We start from the raw sequence: 10,003 nt of genomic DNA on the forward strand, positions 1-10,003 counted from the left end.
TGAACCCCATATCTGCTCAATGATCTTTTTACTGCTTCCACAGTGCCTTTTCCAGAATGTCACACAGTAGGAAGTATGCAGCTTGTCAGCTTTTAGACTGACTTTTTAAGTTCATAATTTAAACTCTCTCCAAGATTTTTTAATGGTGTGTTAGCTTATTTCTTTTTGCTGCTGAAACCCATTTCACATGTGAATGTGTCTGGTTTATTTGTTCACTTAATGAAGAACACCTTAGAGGCTTACAGTTTGGGCAATCACAAATAAAGCTTCCATAAACAGCTACACAGTTTTCACATGGACATAATCTTCAACTCCTTTCTGTAAATACCAAGGTGCATGGTTACTGGATTGTATGGTAAGACATGCTTAGTTTTATAAGAAACTGCCAAACTACTCCCTAAAGTGGCTCTGCTATTTTCATTCCTACAAGTGATGACTGGGAATGCCAGTTGCTTCTCATTGTTTGTCACTGTGTGTGCTACACCTATCCTTTCAAGACCACTTAAGAGCTTTTTGCCAAGATGAGATTTTCATCTCTAGATTTTTTTCTATCATTTTACCCCCAACACCTTACATTGTATCAAAACTAAACCACTAGGGCTGGAGAGATGGCTCAGTGGTTAAGAGCATTGCCTGCTCTTCCAAAGGTCCTGAGTTCAATTCCTGGAAACCACATGGTGGCTCACAACCATCTGTAATGAGGTCTGGCGCCCTCTTCTGGCCTGCAGACATACACACAGACAGAATATTGTATACATAATAAATAAATATTGAAAAAAAACTATTTAAAAAAACACAAAACTAAACCACTAATCCTCTTAATACTATTTTCTTCCTCCCTAGAATACCTGTCTTTGTCAGGACACTGCAGTTTTCTATCACGACGGAGATAGGCCCTAATAGGGAATACATGGTACTCTGTGCCTCAGCAACCATTATAGCATCTAGTATTTACTGAGCATTTAATATATACCAGCCACTGTTCTGGGCATTGTATTTGTTCATTTCCATACAATCCTATAAAGGAGGTAAGTGTGTAGCAAGTTCAACCACTATTTCAGACACTCACTTTTTCAACTGTGAATTAGGAATGCCATAGAAGCATCTGAAATCCCAACACTGAGGTAAAGGGAATCATTGCAAGTTCAAGGCTAGCCTGGGATATATGAGACCCCATTTTTTTGGTTTATTTGTTTAAAAACATATTTGGGACGTAAGGAGGCAGCTCAGTCAGTAAAGTGTCTCACCAGCATGAAGACCTGAGTTTGATTCCCTTAAACAAAACAAAACAAAACAAAAAAAACAGAAAAGAAGTGTGGTAGTGTTTGACTGTAATGTCAGCGCTGGGGAGGTGGAAACAGGAAGCTCTCTGGAACTCAATGGCCCACCAAACTGACTGAATCCCAAAGTTTCAGATTCAATAAATGATCCTCCCTGGTGATGGTGGAGGATCACTTTTAATCCCAGCACTCGGGAGGCAGAGACAGGGGGATCTCTATGAGCTCGAGGCCAGCCTGGTCTACAGAGCGAGTTCCAGGACAGGTTCCAAAGCTACAGAGAAACCCTGTCTCAAACAAAACAAAACAAAACAAAAACAGAACAAAACAAAAAATCCTGTGCAAGATAGAGCTCTGTCTCAAGAAAGAGAAAAAGAGCCGGGAGGTGGTGGCGCACGCCTTTAATCCCAGCACTTGGGAGGCAGAGGCAGACGGATCTCTGTGAGTTAGAGACCAGCCTGGTCTAGAGAGCTAGTTCCAGGACAGGCTCCAAAGCCACAGAGAAACCCTGTCTCGAAAAACCAAAAAAAAAAAAAGAGAGAGAGAGAGAAAAAGAAAAGTTGGAGAGCAGCTGAGGGAGACACTCGTTGACTTCATGTGTATGTGCACCTCCCTCCATCCCTCAAATATGTGATTAGAAGTGTGGACCTGTAACCCAAGCACTTGGGAGGCTGAGATAGGACTGCCTTGAGATTGAGGTAGGTCCTAGCAACAAAGTTACATAGAAAGTCTGAGGTCAATTTGGACTACATAATGACACCTTGCTTCAAGACATTGAAGGGAGAAGAAGGCAACAGAAATCTCTAAATTCTTCAGATTGAATATGGAAATACCCGTAAGGGTTGGGGATAGAGCTCAGTTTATATTATGCTTAATTAACATGCATAAAGTCCTAGGTTTGCTCCCAAGCACTGTCAAATTCTAGGCATGTTAACATGTACCTATAATTCCAGCACTTGGGGAGGTAGAGGCAGGCAGATCAGAAATTCAAGACATTCTTAGTTATAGAGCAAGTCTGAGGCCTGCCTGAGTGAAAGACAGACAAACAAGCCCAGCAAAATGACTGGGACATTCAGTGTTCCATAATTAATAAGCCTTGGCAGTTACTACCATTGCTATTGTTATTTCTGCATTTCTCCTATCTTCACCACCTAGCACAGGACCAAGAACAGAACTTATTCTACCTTCGGTGTTTTGGTTTAATCAAATTCTAAGCAGCTGCACTCTCTGCTTGGCTCAGCTTACCCATGGGAACAGGCTGTAAGTGCTATGCACAAGCTGTGCAAGATTCTGTATTTTGCACACCAATTCCCTTGATGCCATATCAAACATTTCTCAGTTCAACTCTGATAATCACAGCCTCCACTGCTTCTTAATAAGTAAATGAGACTAAAATATTAATTTTGAAACCCTTGTATAACCTATAATATGGGAAGAGAAAAATGTAAGAATAATTTGAACATGCATTAAACATGAATTGAAGTAGCCAGAGTCATGCATCTAATACAGTTGCAGCCATTCCACCTTTCTGGGCACTACGGATAGCCTATGTTCCTTTGTTTTCAAACTCAACATGTTTCTCCGTAATTGTAGTCTATTTTACAAGGGTTTATCCCCTCCTTTAACTCCTGAAATATCAGAATCACTCTTGCAACTTCAAACAAAAAAACATTTAAACTCTACTACTGAGCCACAGAAAAACAAAATAAACTCCCATATTTGGGGGACAGATATATTGATATTTTGCTCAGGTGATAATTTTACTTTACTGATCTACCTTTGTCAAAAAGACAAATGCAAAGTCTGTGGAGAGAATCAGCAGTCGAGTACACGCTTAGTGTGAGCAAGGCCCTGGGCTCTGGAGGCAATTGTTCAGAGGTTAAGACTGAGTACTGTTCAGGCAATGAAGTTGAGAGGCCTGGAGTTCTGATCCTAGTCCCACATAACAAACTGGGCAACCTGTAAATGCCTATACTTCCAGTTCCAAGGCATTTGATGTCTTCTGGCCTCTGCTCACCACAGGTATATGCATCTATGCAAATACGCATATATTACAATATGTGCACACAGAAGTCAACTATTACATAGCAAAAAGTTTTGGTAGCTAGGTCTTTCCTAATATGATTTGTACATACCACTCACACAGATATATAAAAATAAATTTTTATAGTCAGGCGGTGGTGGTGCATACTTTTAATCCCAGCACTTGGGAGACAAAGGCAGGCGCATCTCTATGAGTTTGAGGCCAGCCTGGTTTACAGGGCTATTTCCAGGACAGCCAATGATACACAAAGAAACCCTGTCTTGAAAAAAAAGCCAGTAGATAAAAATAAATAAATTTTCATAAACAGATTCACTCCCCAGCAATTCTAACTCTAGAAATATCCTACAGCTACTCTGTACAAATATAAAAAGACAGCAGTACAAAGTCATTATATCACTATTGGTAATAGCAAAGGATGGAGACTGGTTAAATAAATTACTGTTGCCTTTCAAGGGAAATAACACCATGAACCAATTACAAAACTTAACTAAACTCTCCAATAGTTATTGAAGAAAAAGAAAGCTTTCCAATATATTGCTAAGTGAATAAAGCAAGGTACAGAATAGTTTATAAAGGCATCATTTGTTAAAGAGAACGTTAATTGATCCAAAATAGAACCATATCATTGCTTATCAGGCATAAATGTCCTTGGCAGGTTGCATGAGTAATGACAGTCTTCTACAGGAAGGGAAATGGGTACGACCAGTGGGCAATCAAGAGAAGTAGCCTACTACAGCAAAAGTTGGTGGCCATTGTTTTTTCTATTGTGATCTGTATTTCACTGACGTCTCCAGTACCCAATAGGACTGAGAACACTGTTGTGCATGTGCTTAATTCTGAAACTATTTTTTAAAAATTTATGTGTTATTATTTTTCCTACATGTATATGTGTGCATCATGTGTGTGTTCCTGGTACCCTCAGAGGTCAAAAAAGGTCATTGGATCCCTAGAACTTGAGCGGGTCCTCCCAAGAGCAGCAAGGGCTCTTTAATTATTGAGGTATCTCTCCAGCTCAATTATACTATTATTAATTAATAAAAAACACAACATATTCAGGGCTGGAGAGACGGCTCAGTAGGTAAAGTGCTTGTCGCATAAGCATGGAGATCTGAGTTTGGCTCTCCAGCACCCACATAAAACTAGATGTGAGAGAGCATGTCTGTAATACCTGGGGATCAGACAGAAGGATCCTCAGTGCTTGCTTGCCAACACTCTAAGTTCCAGTCTGTTTCAAAAAATGAGGTGGAAAGTTGGTAACATGATTCAGTGGGTAGCAGAGTTTGCTGTACAGCCTAAAGCCTTGAGTTTGCTCTCCAGGGCCACATAGTGAGAGAAGAGCATCAATTCCAGTAAGTTATCCTCTAACTTCCACACATACACTCTGCAACACATGTCTACACAGAGAATAAATTAAAACATATTAAAAATATATACTAAAATGCAAAGGCAGAGAGCATTCGTATTTTAAGATGTTAAATAAGACAGATCTCTATTTTAAATACCTGTCAGTAAACCAAAGAGTACTAACACAGATTACTAAATTAGGAGGCAAAAATCCCCATCATCTAGTCCAGCTCTGCTAAGAACTTGAGAAGCAGATGTGATACACGGTCAAGTTATTTAACTAATAACGATGGGGCTTGGATCATGTTTTGTCTTAGGTTTTCTGCAACATTAGGGACCAAACCAGAACCTTACAGGGCCTTATTAATGTTAGGCAAGCACTATAACACTGAGCTACCCTGCTGTCCTCTTAACTTTGTTTTGTTTGTTTTGAGATAGGGTTTCTCTGTGCAACAGCCCTTGCTGCTCCCAGGCTGGCCTTGAACTCACAGAGATCTGCCTGTCTCCGCCTCCTGAGCGCAGGAATTAAAGGTGTGCACCACCACCCAGCCTGACTTCTTATAGAAAGACAAAATCAGTATGTTTCCAAGCTTAATACTAAAGAAATCATTGCTTATTTGAAATTCCAATTGAACTTTGTTTGGTCTAAATCTGGCTATCCTACATTAGAAGCAGCAGCTACATTTCTAGCAAAATGTTCTGTCGGTGTTATTTAGCACATGTTTCATGCACACAGAATCAGAATATACACAAATGTCTGTGAGGACTGCAGTCTGATCCCCTTGCTGAGAGAGTCTCTCTTTAAATTAATCTAGGAGTTTCATTCATTGGTGATCAATACCTCTTACTTATTTCATTAGGAGCTGTAAATTGGTGATTTTCTGATCCTCTCCTTCTTTAGGAATTCTCCGTAGGAAACCTTTCTAGGGGACTAGAGAGATGGCTCAGCAGTTCAGTATACTTGTGCTCTTGCAGAGAATTTGATTCAGTTCCTAGGGATAAACATGGTGCCACACAACTGACAATAACTCAGTTCCAGGGGATCCAATACCCTACTTTGGCCTCCAACAGCCAATCACATAAGTGGTACACAGACATACATGCAAGCACTTAAACATACTCATAAAGATTTTAAAAAGAGCTGGGAGGTATTGGTGTATTCCTTTAATTCCAACACTTGGGAGTTCGAGGCCAGCCTGGTCTACAAAGGGAGTTCCAGGATAGCCAGGACTGTTACACAGAGAAACCCTGTCTCAAAAAAAAAAAAAAAAAAAAAAAAAAGAAAAAAGAAAAAAAAAGAAAAAAAAAGAAAAACTTTCTGTCAACAACTAGGGCTGTCTAGTTACCTAAAATAGAATTTTTACATGAAGGCAAATATAAATGATTTTTTTCCTTTAAATTTTCAATTCATAAAGAATGTCCTACTTATTTTAAATGGTATCAGGTGATTTATTTCAGAATTTTAATGTTTTTTCATCAGATTCATGATTAATTCTAGCATTTTTTTATATTCCATGTTTTTCATTAAATTGCTTTAAGCCTTTGATAGCTTCATCATGCTAACCCGTCTAACCTGGAAATAAGCTTTCCTTCAGTGAACACATGGCTGTTATAATTAGCCACCCACAGTGCTAAATTCAGGTAAGGTCATGCATTTCCAGTACAGAGAGCCTGAAGCTGGGGAAAGGAAAGAGTAAAGCTGACAATGCTTGTTCTTTGGAGACCTGCACAGCTCCAGACACCCACAACTATTCTAGGGTTACTGCTATTCACTTCACATGCTCAGTCATCTCTCCAGCCCCTCAATGCTAACTCCAAAAGTATAGCTGTGACTTCTAGAAATTTTATGAAGGAGTTTAAACTATTGAGAGAATGCAGGATGAGACCAGGTGGTGGTGACACACACTTTTAATCCAACCCTGGAAGTCAGAGGAAGGCAGATCTCTGAACTGAGGCCAGCTTGGTCTGCAGAGTGAGTTCCAGGATAGACAGGGCTACATGGAGAAACCCCGTCTCAAAAGTACAAAACAAAACAAAGAAACAGACAAAAAAGAGACTATAGGATGAGAATTTTAAAAGCTAAATTGTCATTTTACTTATTATCTATCTCCTTACACACTGGAATTAAGAATTTACCATTAAGAGGGCTAAAGAGATAGATGGCTTAGTGATCTATCACTATTCTATTATAAGAACACTTATAGCTCTTGCAAAGGACCAGGGTTCAGTTCCCAGCACCCACATGGTGGCCCATGACTATGTGTAACTCTTGTTCAATGCCTCCTCCTGGCCTCCAAAGGTATTTGCATGAAATGGTACACAGAAACTCACAGAGGCACACATATTTACACATAAATTACAAAAATAAATACTTTCTTTGTGTATTTTGAGACAGATTCTCTATGCAGTCCCGGCTGTCCTAGAACTTGTTATGAAGACCATGCTGGCCTCTTCTGCTGAAATTAAAGGTGTACACCACCACAATTGGCCTAAGAAGTTGTTTTTAAAAAGAATTTATCATGAAGGCTGGGAAGATGGCCTAGTGAATAAAGCCCTCTTGCCCCATAAGCTTAAGTTTAAACCAGAGTTCAGATCCCCAGGATCCATTTAGAAGTTGGATAGGTAGGGAGGGAACTGGAGAGATTGCTTAGAGGGTAAGAGCACTGGCTGCTCTTCCAGAGTTCCTGAGTTCAATTCCCAGCAACCACATCTGGTGTCCTCTTCTGGCATGCAGGCATATAGGCAGACAGAATACTGTATACATAAAGAAAGTTGGGTAGATATGTTAGCTGTCACTCAAGTACTTGGGAGACAAATCCAGAGACTCTCTAAGAGAAGCTGGTTTGCTCTTGCTAAGACTATCAATCAGCAAGCTCTCATTTCAGCTAAGAGACCCTGTCTCAATAAACATTGTGGAGAGTAATCTTCTGGCCTCCTCATGCACACACGCACATGCACACTACATACATGCAATGACACAGAAATTAAAAGTTATCCATGAATAGTCTTATTACATTGTAACCCTAAATGTAAATGGAGTTCCTTGACATAAAAGAAAAAGGATCCATTAACCAATAAGATTCAAAACAATTGGTTAAGTATAATACAAGACAAAATTGTATTTTTTTATTTTTTTTGAGACAGGGTTTCTCTGTAGCTTTGGAGCCTGTCCTGGAACTCCCTTTGTAGACCAGGCTGGCCTCGAACTCACAGAGATCCGCCTGTCTCTGCCTCCCGGGTGCTGGTATTAAAGGTATGCGCCACCACCGCCCGGCCACAAGACAAAATTTTTTGTTTGGTTGTCTTTCTGAGACAGAGTTTGTGTAACAGTTCTAGCTGTCCTAGTTGTCCTGGAAATTGCTCTGTAGACCAGGCTGGACTTGAACCAGAGATCTGCCTGCCTCTGCTGGGATTAAAGGTGTTGTCACCACCACCTGGTCTCATCCTGTATTCTCTATTTATAGTTCAAACTCCTTAGTAAAATTTCTAGAAGCCACAGCTATACTTTTAGAAGTAAAACTGAGAGGCTGGAGAGATGGCCTCGCCTACAAGTCAAACTTTTAATAATGTAAATATTTTAGAAGATAGAGATGATGGAGAACAGCTTTAAACCCAGTCAAGCAGAAACATAAGGATCTCTGTGGATTCCAGGCCAGCCAAAGTTACATAGTAAAACCCTTCTTAAATAAATAAATATTTAATTTTAAAAGGTTTATCTGATCTCAAACATCCTCCACAAAAAGTAGTTCAAAAAGATTCCAAGAAATAAGACAAATAGGTAAAGGAAGTTGGGCATCAAAGTTGATGACTGTTGATTCTGTTTAGGTCTCATACATTCACACTATACAGCAACAACAATTTTACTGGATCACTAGAACAATGACAACAAGTTATTTGTGCTGCTGTTCTTCCCTCTTGCACCTGCGGCAAAACTCCAAATAATCTATTTCTATGTTCTTTCTTATTGTACTATGAAACTGCCTCCAAATTTCTCTTCTGGCTTGTATATGTGATAGCATATAACTCCATAAGCTATATGATAGCTCTATTCACCTGTGGAGCCACAATTAAGATACAGACCCACTACCCTCAAAAGACTTCAAATGCCTGTTTGCATGCCTTGCTTTCCTCTGCTCCCGGTGAAGACTACCACTCACCTACTTCCTGGCTTTATGTACTATTTATATTTCCTAAATTTTACCTAAGTAGAATTATAGTCTCTTGTATCTACTGTCTTTTGTTTACCATAATGATTTTGAGATTTATCTACAATGCTATCATTTCCCTTTCCTTCTACTGGAAAGAAGAAAGATCCATGACGAACCTGTGTGTTGGCCAGAGTAACAAGTGGCTTCCAAGACTGGAATTTAAGTCTTCTCATGTCTCACATTTGTTCTTTCCATTACCTCAGTCAGGCCCAGTCACTCCCCCTTAGCTGACCCCTAGTAGATGCAGTAGCTCACAGCTGTCACCACCAGAAAAATGAACAGCAAAATAGTGGATTCCAGGGCGAGGGAGGATGATGGGCAGATTTTTTACATACTGGCTGTCCTAATATTCCACAGCACAAATATGTGAAACTCTCCTTTGTGGCAAGCCTGGAGACTGCTAGCTCCCAGCTGTTGATCTAACAATCAGAAATAGTTTTGGTATGCCAGCAGCAAATTATCTCAAAAAAAGGGGGTGGGGAGAGGGAAGAAAATACTTAGGAATAAATTTAACCAACCAAACAACCAAACAAAAAAATCAAAGATCATGTTGGGCATGTTGTCAAACAACTTTAACCCCAGCATTCTAGGCACAGAGACAGTAGGATTCCTGTGAGTTCCAGTTTCAGGTCAGTGCCTGGTCTACATGTCAACTTCCAGGATTACATAGAGAAACTTGTCTAAAAGAGAGAGATAGAAGGAAAAAAGAAAGAGGAAGGAAGGAAGGAAGGAAGGAAGGAAGGAAGGAAGGAAGGAAGGAAGGAAGGAAGGAAATAAGGGAAGATCTCGGCAATGAAAACTACTAAGACATTGATGAAAGATCACTAAAATTGGAAAGACTTTTCATGAACTTCTCAGAAAAATCAACACTGTTAAAACATATAACCCAAAGCAAAGATTCAATACCAAAATAAAGAAATAAATCCCAATAAAAAAACACCAAGGCCAGATTGGCTTCAGACTAAAAAACCTTCTGTTAGAAATAAGTTTGGGGTTGCAAATAAAGGCCACCACACCAACTGAAGAGTCTGGATAAAGCAAAACTTTACTCTGGATCAAGAGGATGCACTGCTTGTGTGTGTGTGTGTGTGTGTGTGTGTGTGTGTGTGTGTGTGTGTGTGTGTGTGTGT

At 39.8% G+C, this 10,003-nt stretch overlaps 1 protein-coding gene across 1 annotated transcript in view; it reads right to left on the bottom strand.

The window, feature by feature from the left end:
- Kif24 (kinesin family member 24) overlaps positions 1–10,003 on the bottom strand; it is a 59,396-nt gene that overhangs the window by 40,429 nt on the left and 8,964 nt on the right. The gene's annotated exons all lie outside the window — the stretch shown is intronic.

Source organism: Microtus ochrogaster, linkage group LG5 (assembly GCF_000317375.1).
Source record: "Microtus ochrogaster isolate Prairie Vole_2 linkage group LG5, MicOch1.0, whole genome shotgun sequence".
NCBI classification, from domain to species: Eukaryota; Metazoa; Chordata; class Mammalia; order Rodentia; family Cricetidae; genus Microtus; species Microtus ochrogaster.